This window comes from Grammomys surdaster, unplaced genomic scaffold (assembly GCF_004785775.1).
Source record: "Grammomys surdaster isolate TR1022 unplaced genomic scaffold, NIH_TR_1.0 125612, whole genome shotgun sequence".
Lineage (NCBI taxonomy): Eukaryota > Metazoa > Chordata > Mammalia > Rodentia > Muridae > Grammomys > Grammomys surdaster.
Genome location: NW_021620455.1, coordinates 2139548 through 2151443, shown reverse-complemented (window position 1 = coordinate 2151443; position 11896 = coordinate 2139548).

Sequence of the window (11896 nt, the reverse complement as noted above, 5' to 3'; positions counted from 1 at the left end):
CTTTCTTTCTTTCTTTCTTTCTTTCTTTCTTTCTTTCTTTCTTTCTTCCATGACCTGAGGTCCTTGAGTAGAGAGTTGTTCAGTTTTCATGAATATGTAGGCATTTTGTTGTTTCTTTTGTTGTTGAAGCCTAGCTTTTATCCATGGAGATCTGATAAGATGAAAGGGGTTATTTCAATCTTCTTGTATCTGTTGAGGCTTTCTTTGTGACTGAATATATATGATAAACTTTGGGAGAGGTTCCATACAGTGCTGAAAATGTATATTCTTTTGTGTTTGAGTGAAAGGTTCTATAGATATCTGTAAGGTTCATCCCAGGGGGTGGGAATTTTGAGGGTGAGGAGGTGGGAGTTGGGAGGTAGGTAGGGGTTACATCCACAGAGAAGGAGGAGGGGTGAGGGGATAGGGGGTTCCTGGGTGGGTGGGGGATGGGGTAAAGGGACAACATATGAAATGTAAATAAAACATCCAATTAAAAAAAAAGCTAAAAAAGTAAAAAGAAAGGAAAAAAAAAAAACATCTGTCCAGGCCCTTCTGGCTTTAAAGTCTCTCTTGAGTAGTTAGGTGTAGTTCTGATAGGTCTGCCTTTATATGTTACTTGGCTTTTTTCCCTTACAGCTTTCTAATATATATTTGTTTATTCTGTACATTTAGTGTTTTGATTATTATATGGTGGGAGGATTTTCTTTTCTGATCCAATCTAAATCTAAATCTAGGATGTTCTTTAATCCTTTTATATGTTTATAGCCACCTCTCTCTTAAAGTTAGGGAAGTTTTCTTCTAAGATTTTGTTGAAGATATTTTCTGGGCCTTTGAGTGGAATCTTCTCCTTCTTCTATTCCTGTTATTCTTAGGTTTAGTCTTCTCATAATGTCCCAAATTTTCTGGATGTTTTATATTAGAAACTTTTTGGATTTAGCATTTTCTTTGACTGATCTAAAAATTTCTTCTACTGTATCTTCTATGCCTGAGAGTCTTTTCCATTTCTTGCATTCTGTTGGTGATGATTTGTGTCTGTAGTTCTTGTTCTCTTTCCTAGGTTTTCCATCTCCAGGATTGCCTTAGTTTGTGTTTTCTTTATTTCTTCTATTTCTGTTTTCACTTCCTTGTCCAGTTTGATTGCATTTTCCTGTATTTCTTTATATTTATTTGTTATTTTCTTTAAAAGACCCTACTTGTTTGGTTGTATTTTCCTGTATTTCTTTAAGAGATTTAGCCTTTCATCTTTTAAGAACTCTATCATCTTCATAAGATTGTATTTAAGGTTATTTTCTTGTGCTTCAGGTATGTTAGGCTATCCAAGGCTTGCTGTAGTAGTATAGCTCAGTACCGGTGGTGCTGTATTTTCCTGTCTTTTGTTGATTGCATTCATACGTTGGTCTTTAGCCATCTGGTTTTCCCTAGTTTTGGCGGGCCTGATAGTCGCAGACTTCTGGGACTGCAGATAGAGTTATGGACTGGAAGTTGGAGAAGAGAAACCAGGGCTGATATTATAGCTGCTGTGCTTGCCGTGGAACCAAGCAGGTAGGGCATTGCCTCATGAGGATCTCACTTGGTTGTCCCAATTTGCAGCAGGCCTCCAGGAATGCAGGCAGAGCTGTGGCCCAGGGAATGGAGTGCAGATCCAGGACTGCAGGTAGTGGTGTGGTGTGTCTGTTATTCTTAATTCTCAAGTCCAGATAGGATGATGTTGAGGGTATAGGCTCTTTTCCACATGCAGAGAGAAAAGAAAAAAATCAAGATAACATGATGAATTAATGATTTTGGGTTTCAAAATCTAGGTGATGGTCCATCTGCAATCATCCTCCTTTAATTGGGAATGATGAATCCAGGGGATGACATCAGCCATTTTCAGAGCAGCTGGGATGGTAAGGATAACTTAGCAGGATCCCTTCCACGAAAGTTCCAGAATCTGGGTATGGATCCTCTTTATCCAAACCAAGTTTCTTGTCTGAAACTTTTGGGTAGGTTTGGAGGTAGGAGATGGCACAATTCCATTCTCAGTAAGGTCAATAGCCTGATGAGCTTCCTGCAATGTCCGCAAGGACCTGGCAAGGGAGTGAGTACACATTTCTGCCAGGGGAGAGGTGGTCCATAAAACATAACTTCAAAGGGAGTAAGCTCTTTCTGGCAAGGAATTCACAGAGCCCTGAGCAGAGAAAAGGAGAAGAGGTCTGCTCAATTTCCTCAAGTTTCTCGGATCAATTTGGTCAGCATCTCCTTAAGAGTTTATTCATTTATCTTTATATCTACCTGAACTCTGTAGCCTATACACACAATGTAATTTCTAATTTATATTTATAAACTGTCAAGTTTTGAGACACTTTGGCCATAAAGGTCTGGCCGTTGTCAGATCCAAAGCTATAGGCAGTCTAAACCTAGAAATTATTTCACAAAGAAGTTTCTTTTGTAAGTAAATATTGGAGCAGTCTCTATTTGGGTGGCATTGGCTTCCACCCATCCTAAGAAGGTGTCTACAAACACCAGAAAACATTGATAGATAGAACCAGTAAACCCGATTTCAGTAATGTCTAACTCAGTGTTGCCCAGGCAATTTCCTCAAGGTTATCCTCCTTTCCCTTTTGGGGTTTGCCAGAACACAGGTGGCATATCTAAAAGTATAAAGTATATGTTTAATCAGGCTTTCCAAATTTGCTAACATAATGCCTGGGTCTGAGGAGTTCAATGGTTTTTTGTCCCCAAGGTGAAGATCTGCGACCACTTTTGCAAACTCTTGGAAAGGATAAGTTTGCCATCCAGCACCATCCTTGTTTATCCTGTGTGGCCAGTTCTTGTTTTGCCTAGTCAATCTCAGCCAGGGTGTATTCCAAGCAACCCAGTAAGCTGGGTTACTAAGATTTGGAGAGGCACTAGTTGTTCTAGGGTCACTTCATAAGTAGTCAAATCAGCTGCTCTGTTGACTCTGGTTTCTGAGGGATCACATTTTTGGTGTCCTATGCAATGGACAATGGCCAAACCCTTGGCTAATCAGATAGCTTCCAACAGGGCTAACGGTTCTTCTCTATTTCTTATTTCTTTCCCTGCTGAGGTTGGGAATCCTCTTTCTCTCTGTAGAGCCCCATGGGCATGGCATGATGAATGCACCACATCAGCTCTCAGTACATATGATGAACGCCTTATCTTTTCCCCATCAGAATGCTTGGGTCAAAACTAAAAGTTCATCTTTGAGCTGAGGTTTCCCTACTTAAAGATTGTGTCCAGGTTATGTCACCATTGATGCTCCTGCATACCTGATACTGTCTTGGATGAAACTGCTCCTATTTGCAAGTAATCCCTTGTCTGGTGTCACCAATGGGACATCAGTCAGATAAGGCCTAATGGACTCGATCAGGTCAGTTACCTCAAGCCAGTTATACAGGGGTCCCATGGGATTGTCATCCAGCAGGAAGCTGGCAGGGCTGACGCTGGCATCTTATAAAACCAAATATATGATTGGTCCAGAAGCAAGGCTTAGTATTACATCACCTGAGCATTAGAAATGCATCTCTTGGGTACCCCTCTCCCAAGAGGGCTTCAACAGAGTTGTGTTATCAAGAACAGTTCTTATCCTAAAGTAATTTGTCAGCTTCTTTTACCAGCTGGCAGTGGTGGCTATGGCCCTTATACATGCTGGCAATCTGACCAGACTAGGTGAGTTCCCGCCATAAGAGATGGTGGTTCTGAGTTTTTGTAATAAATCCCTTCCAATCAATGGATATAGGTCTTGTCAGCTGAGACATGAATGTCTTCACAAAGCAAATAGCCTAGGTGATTCACAGACTATCTCAGTTAATGATTTCTCCAAAAAGTGCATACAACTCAACTTCAAAAGGGCTAGCCCTAAGGATAGATCACACAGAGACTGGATAAACAGAGATCGGGCAACAAATGCTACAGCAAGCTTTTTTTCAAATGAACAATTTTTTCTTTTGGGGCCCATATAGAAATTATTTAACCCAACTCAGCAGGAAGCAATTTTACAAAGATCATCGCTCTAGTCCCTTAAGTTGGGGTGGATAGGTTTGGTCATTTGCCGTGTTATAGTTATCATCTAGGATGGAAGGTTATTATTGGTTATGATCAAGAATTTATAAAAATTTAAAGTTGTTTTGTTTGAATTATTGTATATTGATAGGAATTTAAGGGTCTTTGTTTATTATAAATTGATAGAAATTTAAAATTGTTTTGAAGTATTGTATATTGATAGAAATTAGATTATTCGACTATATTGTACATATGCCATTTATTCAAAATGTGATATTTCTTAAAATTATTTCTCTTATGTGTAGATTGCTAATGATAGCAAAAAGGACAATTCTTAAACAAAAAATGGAATATGAAGGGGGAAATTTCTAGTTTCTTTTGGAAGTTATATCAAATGATGGTTTGTTGGGACACACAGGTGAAAGAATGTCTTGCTAAAGCAAACACTTGAAAGACTGTTTTCCTGAAGCAGGCACAGGTGAAAGGATGTTTGGATATAGTAAACACGTGAATGGACACTTGATGAAGGAGTATAAATATGACTCACAGACAGTGGGAGATGAGCACTGAGCCTTGGTTGGGTTTGCTTCACCTCATTATTCTCATTATTCAATAATAACTCACATATATTGGTTTGCCTTACATAGCATTGTTGAGCTCAACTTCTGGTAACACCTGTCATTGAGAGAAACTCACCCACAAACTGCTTGTGAAATTCCTGTGGCAGCTTGCCACTTCCACAGACTCGCCTCTGGCCTATTGGCAAGCCTGGTGGTTTCTTCAGGATGGAACTACAACTGCCTGGTATCTGCTTGCTGAAAGGACTGGACTGTAGTTGCTGGTTGGTGCCTGGTGTCTGCCTGCCTAGAGGACTGGTCTGCAGCTGCTAAGTCGCATTTGGTGTTTGAACAGCTGCCAAAGAAGATCAACCTTACTCCCAAAGAACTATTGTTGAATAGGTCCACTTCCCCCATATTCTAATAACGTTTCTCTTCCACTACATCTGTTGGGTGGTGAGCTAGAGGAGGGGCTGAACACTTATTAAAAGTAGTTGCAAAAAATGTATGCCTGAATATGAGTAGTCTAGAATAACCAAAAATGAGTCACAGTACCTTGTTCTAGGTCTATGCCCTGGGGGGTTGCCCATGGAAAGCAGGTGGTTTGTCATTTTCCTTTCTGGACTGCTGTATTTTGGGGAATGAAGCATCCAAGGAGTTCTATCAAGATAGAGTGGGATGCTCTTGTGTTTATTGGAAAGTTAATGGGTTTATCCCATCCTCACTGTCATCCTGGGCTCTCAGTGGCTAAGCTGTATTATAATCCCCAGCATTGTCACTTTTCAGCTACAGAATTGAGTGACTCTCCTTTTCTTTTCAGCTAGGACATTCTTTCTTCCAGGGACACGTCTGCTTACAATAGGCACACTTGTACTTTACTAGACATTTCTTTCTCTTTCTCCTGGCCTATTTCCTCTATTTCCTTTCTTGTTCATTTCCCTAAGGGCAGCAATCATTACATGGGAGAGATTTTTTTTCCTATTTGTCTTAAGATAAATCTCAACTTCTGTCAACGTTCTTAACATTTTCAAAAGTTGAGATCTAGTCATCTCTTCAAATCCCTCTAATTTCTGGAACTTTCTTATGCATGGAGCAGACTACATGGCAAAGGCAATATTAGTGGCTCACTAGTTTAAGTGTCATAACTGACTTTGAAAAAGTTGGTAGGTTTTCTGACTGCCACTTTTAATTCTCCCAATTATGTTTGGTAAAAGGTGTCCAATCCCCTCTTATCTTCACTGGTTGTGTACTGTCTAGTTTTGTCAACTTGACACAAGCTGGAGTTACCTGAAAGGATAGAAGAGGGTCCAGCCTATTGTGGATGGTGCCATCCTTGTCCTGGTGTCTTGGATACTATAAAATAGAAGAAGGATGGAATAACCATGTTGAAAAAATCCAGTAAACAGCACCCTTTACCACCATGGTCTCTGCATCAGCTCCTACCTCCAGGTTCCTGCCATGCTTGAGTTCCTGTCCTGATTTCTCTCAATAATGGGCTACAATATAGAAATATAAGTCAAATAAATCCTTTCCTTCCTAAACTTGTTTTGGTTATGGTTTCACCACAACAAATGAAACCCTAACTAATTGGTATTATAATACCAACTGGGTGGAATGGATGAGAAGGACCACTCTATTTGGACCTCTGCCTCTAGTAGTGTTCTATTCTCCAGCAACAGAGACAACTTCCTATTTTCCAGCCATCTGTCTTGGTCATCAGCTATACACAGAGCAGCTCCAACTGCTGGCAATCATCTCAAGTCGGCTGTTGTGTACAAAAAAGTTTCCAACAGGCTGATAAGGACTTGTAGCGTCTCTGAAAAAGAAGGGTTTTAGGTCTTTCAATTATATAAATCATTGGTGAGAAGGGGTATACATCAAAAAATGGGATAGGAGCTCTTTCTCCCTCTTCTTCCTGTTGTCTGTAATGGGATCCCAGCACTACCCTCAAGAGAAAAATAGATGATGGTCCTGCATCCTCAGAGAAAGCCTTTCTGACATCCCCTTAGGAAGACCATAACAGCTTCTATGCCCAATGAAAAGAAAAGGAATCCTTTAATAAGCTAAAGGGATTGACATTATGACACTTGTCTATGATCATATTTTGCAATATTTGCTCATGAGGCTTTTGCACTTCTAGGATGTGCTGATGTAATTGGGCCACATCCATACTGTTGTTATTGTGTTCCAAACACCCAGGAGATGGGCCCCAATTTAATTTCCAATTATATATGCTCTCATAAAAAGTTGCTTTCCCTCATATGTGCTGATAGCCCATGAAACGGTAAATCTTGTCTAAATAGCTGGGAGATGTGGACTTCCAGGAATAGTTGAGCAGAGACAATTGACCTGGAAGTTATAAGAGTAGACCCTCTCCTCCTCCTGTGGCAGAACTTTAGCAGAACCATTGTATCTGGCAAGAATTATGGAGTGATGGTATCTGGGCTTTGAAGTAGCCTTTTTGTTGGTGATTGTTATCTGAGATTTCATGGGTTCCTTCCTTTGAAGGATTCTCAGAGCCTTTGCATAACTTAGTCTGTAGATATGCCTAAGGGCGTGGGAGGCAGAAAGAAACAGGAGTCTGATCTTTAACAGATACAGTTATGTTTATTAACACAGAGCAAGAGGAAGCCTCTCTCTCATGGGAAGTTGAAGGGTCTGCCAGGGGAATAAGCTAGCTGTGAACCTTTAAAGCATCAGAGTGAGGAGCTTGAGAGTGAACACACTGTTGAGGCCATAGCTTTTATTTCTCTCTTATACTTTCTCTTTCCTGAAGTTGTTCACCTAAGGTGAAACAGGCTGTCTCAGCAGACTTTCCTTCCCAGGATGATCAAGCAAGGTTAGTTGTAATTTTGTAGGAATCCTGTTTTAAGTCTGAGGTACTCTATTATTCCAAGCCCTAAAAGGGTATAATACTGGGGATAAGGGTGTATATCCATTCTTAGCTGTCTCCTCCTGAGGAAGGTCTTGTTCAGCTGCAGTAGTTCAGGGTCTGTTGAAGAGGGACTGACTCCTCTGGTCACAGAGCTGAAGAGTTATAACTTGATCATCTGTGATGGATTTTGTGGTTGCTACCCTTTTTTTCTTGAAGGGATTTTGGAGAAAATAATCATTAGAAGGCTATAATCGGGTGATTTGGTTACAGAGTAAAATTGAGAGATTTCAAAAAAAAATTGAGAGATTTCCCAGGAAGGTGGAGGAGGTAAGGGGAGTAGAGGTGGGAAAGACAAAGTGAGGTGGTGAGAGGAAGTGGATATACAGGTGACTCAGGATGACAATGACTAATACCACACTTCTGGGAGCACTACACTAAAATGAGCTAGCAGAAGCAACAGGTAGCAACAGAGCCCTAACAGAAGGCAACGGGGGAAAATAAAGGACTAATGTAAAGGATTGTATCTGGCCTGGAATGAAAAGGATGAAGATCCCTTTGCTGCCAGAGTTTCTCCACAGTGTCTAAAAGGCCTTTCTATAGATGGATCACGGGCAAGTGAAGCTGTTGTAGGATGAAAGTCATTAGGAAAGCTTACATGGAACGTTCTGGGTGTAGGGTGAAGTTCAGTAAATAAAACAATTTTAAGACAGGGTAATGGCACACGTGGGGATAATAACAGGGAAAGATGTAACCAAAGGCTGAAGCTAGAATGAGAGAGAAGCCCATATAGAGGGAAGCCCACCAGAGGAGGAGGCTTTGGGTCCAACTTTTGTCTGTGTCTTTGTACCCACATCAAACCAGTCAGAATTTGTTGGTGCTGAAACAACATCTCCCATGCAGGAGGGTGCAAATCCCATCCTTGGTAATTGTCAGATCTAGTCATGGAGTACTACAGCAGCTAAAGACTGGAGTAGGTTGTGAAAGATGTTAAGCTAATCTAAAATTTCTTTAAGGTTTTTAAGAGATAGTGAGACAAGGAAGTTAAATTAAGGCAAGAAGGCTTTGTTCAGTTCAGGTGCTTTAGGTCTGAGTCCTGAAGTCATTGTCTAGTATGGCAAGAAGAAGGATGGATTGAATGACCCATGTCCCATTAGTTCTGCCCTTAGAGGTCACCCAAACTGCTTTTAGGAGTTTGGGGAAGCTGGTCTCTGTAACTGCATCCAGCTGACAAAATAGACTATGTAGAGGGGGCAGCAATTAGATGCCTTAGAGGACAGTCAATCCAAGAGGTCAGAGTAAAACTTAGCAGGTAGCAGTGAACACAAGTCAGGAGGTGATAACTGTACAACCCTGTGGGGAACATTAAGAGTCAAAGTTGACGAGGAGAAAACTTATATCAAGGTTAACATGGGTTGATATAAGGTTAAATATAAAGTTAATGTAAAGTTAAATTCATCTGTATAACTGGCTGGACCATGTACTTGAGTTCTGTAGAAGGGTAAGGTAACTGTATTAGCTGTTTGTTACATCAAACTCCTGCATAAGGAACAAGCACCTGAAAGCTTTGTAAAATAAGTCAGTTAAATTCAATATCTAAACTCACAATTTAAAAAAGAAATGGGTTCCTACTGAGTCATTATATAGGCTTGTCTAGCAAAGTTCCAAAGACACCATTTGGATATTTTGAATAATTTCAAATTTGATGACAAAATATCTGGCAGCCTTCTTTAATCAGGGAACATGGGCAATTAGAATATGGACTCTGAAATTAGCTATTGCTGAGAGGAAGAATTAAAGGCCAGGGTAAAGGGCATAGCCAGTTGAACTAGCATGCAAGTTCCAAACAAGTTAGGTGGTAGCTTAAGTATGAGGTTCTCCTGTTCAGAACGTGTTCGTATGTCAGTCTGGGAGATATTGGGTGGTAGAGTAATTGCTATTTGCCTCTGTGTTGTTTAGACATTTAGGATATGGGTGCAGACTCTGAGCTCCTCCAGTGGACAAGAGAATCCATGTCCCTGTCATGTGAGACTCAAAGAAAGTAATGCATCTTTCCTGTAGATAAGAAGGAGAGTGTTCTGCTTTGGCCTACACAGCTGGAGCTGGTGTGCCTACATAGCCAGAGACACAAGAAGCAGATTTCTGGCAGGTCTTATTTCCCCATACTTCTTACCCTGGAATAAGGCTATTGTGTAACTTACTCTGCAGAATTGTTTCATCCAAGGGAACTCCTTGGGCCTGAGGACATTCTGCCATGCAATTATATTGTAAATTTAACTTGTTTTACTTAAGGAATAAAATTTTCATAACTAGCTTTTAAAAATATACCCAATTTTGAATATTATCTGATATTAAATAACTTTTAGTTTACTTTGAACTTCTTTAGAGTTACTTGGTTTAGACTTGACTTTGACAATATAGACAGAAGACTGTATAATAGAGAATATAAATTGGTCTCTCCCTCTACATTTGTTTCTGTAAATGAATTACATGTCTACATGACTACAAACATAGTTCTGAGCACATTAAATAATTTGATCATTTATATGGTGACTGACTGAAGTGGAAGTTTCTAGATATGTCAGGTGATACAGACTCACGTGGTGTTTTGCTGAGGCAAGACCCATGGGAGGACACATGATGTTTGGAGACAGTATAAATAGGACTCAACGGACAGTGACAGTGTGCTTGCATAGCTAGCTAGCTTTGCAATGCTTCGTTGGACTCATGTGTCTTCATCTTCGCTGATCTTCACTTCATCCAGAGAGGCACAACCTAGAACTTTTCCTGGCATCTCAGCTGGTACTAGTCACTGCTGCTGACTCGTGCCGATTCAGTGATGGAGGTCTGGCAGTTTCTGCTAGATTTTGCCACCACTGCTGCTAAAGCTATGATTGTTCTCCACAAACTGATGACAAGGGTCTATTGCTGAAGACAACAGCTATATAAGTCATTGAAGATGGAGAAGTTAAGCTGTACCTAACTAGAGCCTTCACCCCTACTTGGCAGTAGCCTGAGTGGTGTGGGTGTGTGTGGGGATGGGGGTGAGTTCTATGGGTCACTCTTGGCCAACAACTCAATTAGCTGTAACACATTTCTGGCACTGGAGGTTTAACTTGATGGGAAGAGAGGACTAGTTGAGGCTTTTTCACCCTGTTATTTTGTGATTATTCAATTTAGATTTCTTCCATGTATGTATTATTTTAAGAAGTTTCTACTGTGGTAGGTTTCCATATGACCCTTCAAATCCTCCTTAGTGTTAGCTGTCATTCCTGATATCCCCCTCTCTCCACCTTCCTGGTACTAGAAGAAACTCCACATGCTACCAGAGGAGAGATATAAACACCAAGTCAGCTCCAAATCTTTCAATCTACCATGGTTACCTGTGTGTATAATAGGCTGTTGCAATAGCAGCATAAACATTGTGGAAGTAACCAGTCACTGCCTGCTTGGATTTAAGGTCCATTCCATGAGATAAAACCCATGCCTGGCATTGCTCAGGTGACCAAGAACCTGAGTCTAAACAATCTGTAAACCCAGAGAAGACCAAATACTGCTGTTCTGATAAAAATACATAGCAGTAAAATGACTCCTAATGACATTCCACTATAACCATAGGTCAGTGTCTTGCTCAGCCAACATTAGAGATAATTTCTCTTTCTCAAGACGGGAACTAATAGAGAGTCCCACAACCAGACAATGTGATGAGAGTAAGAAATCTGGGAACAGTCAATCTTATATGGGATAACCCTACTAAATCCTTTCCACTAGGGCTCAGAGAACTATGTAGAAAAGGAGGTGGGAAGGAGGTAAGAGTGACTATAGAAAAAAAAGACATTAAGATAACAGTTACAAGACATATAATAGGACTGGTACACATATGAATTCAGAGACTGTGGCAGCATGCACAGGCCTGTACAAGTTCAAGCCAGGTAGGGGTCCAGCACTGAGAAAAGTTAACTAGAGACCCTATCCCTAAGCCAGAAGCTATCTTCAACCTGACAACCTGTCTAAGTGCTGATAACTTGGACTCTCAGTGAGTGTACAAACTAAACTTGAGGGAGATCCCATGCCCAACAGTAAATGAGCAACACAACATAAACTTAATAGTGATTTTGGAGGTGTTTTGCCTCATTGCTTTATTTGAGCCTTAAAAACAAACAATAAAAACCAACTTGTTCTTTACTTCTCTATAACAGTCTGATTTTGTTTCTATGGGTTTTGTGTGTGCATGTGTATGCCTCTGGATGTATACGTGCTTCTTGTGCTTTTTGTAAAAGTGTATTTTCAAGAAAAAAAGGAAAAGAAGACAAAAATGAATGGAAGGATAGAGAGATGAGAGAGAGAAAGAAAGAAAGAGAGGAGAGAGAGAGGAGAGAGAAGAGAGGAGAGAGGGGAATGGGGGAGAAGGGGAGAAGGAGAGAGGGAGGGAGGAGAGAGAGAGAGAGAAAGAGAGAGAGAGAGAGGGAGAGGGAGAGAGAGA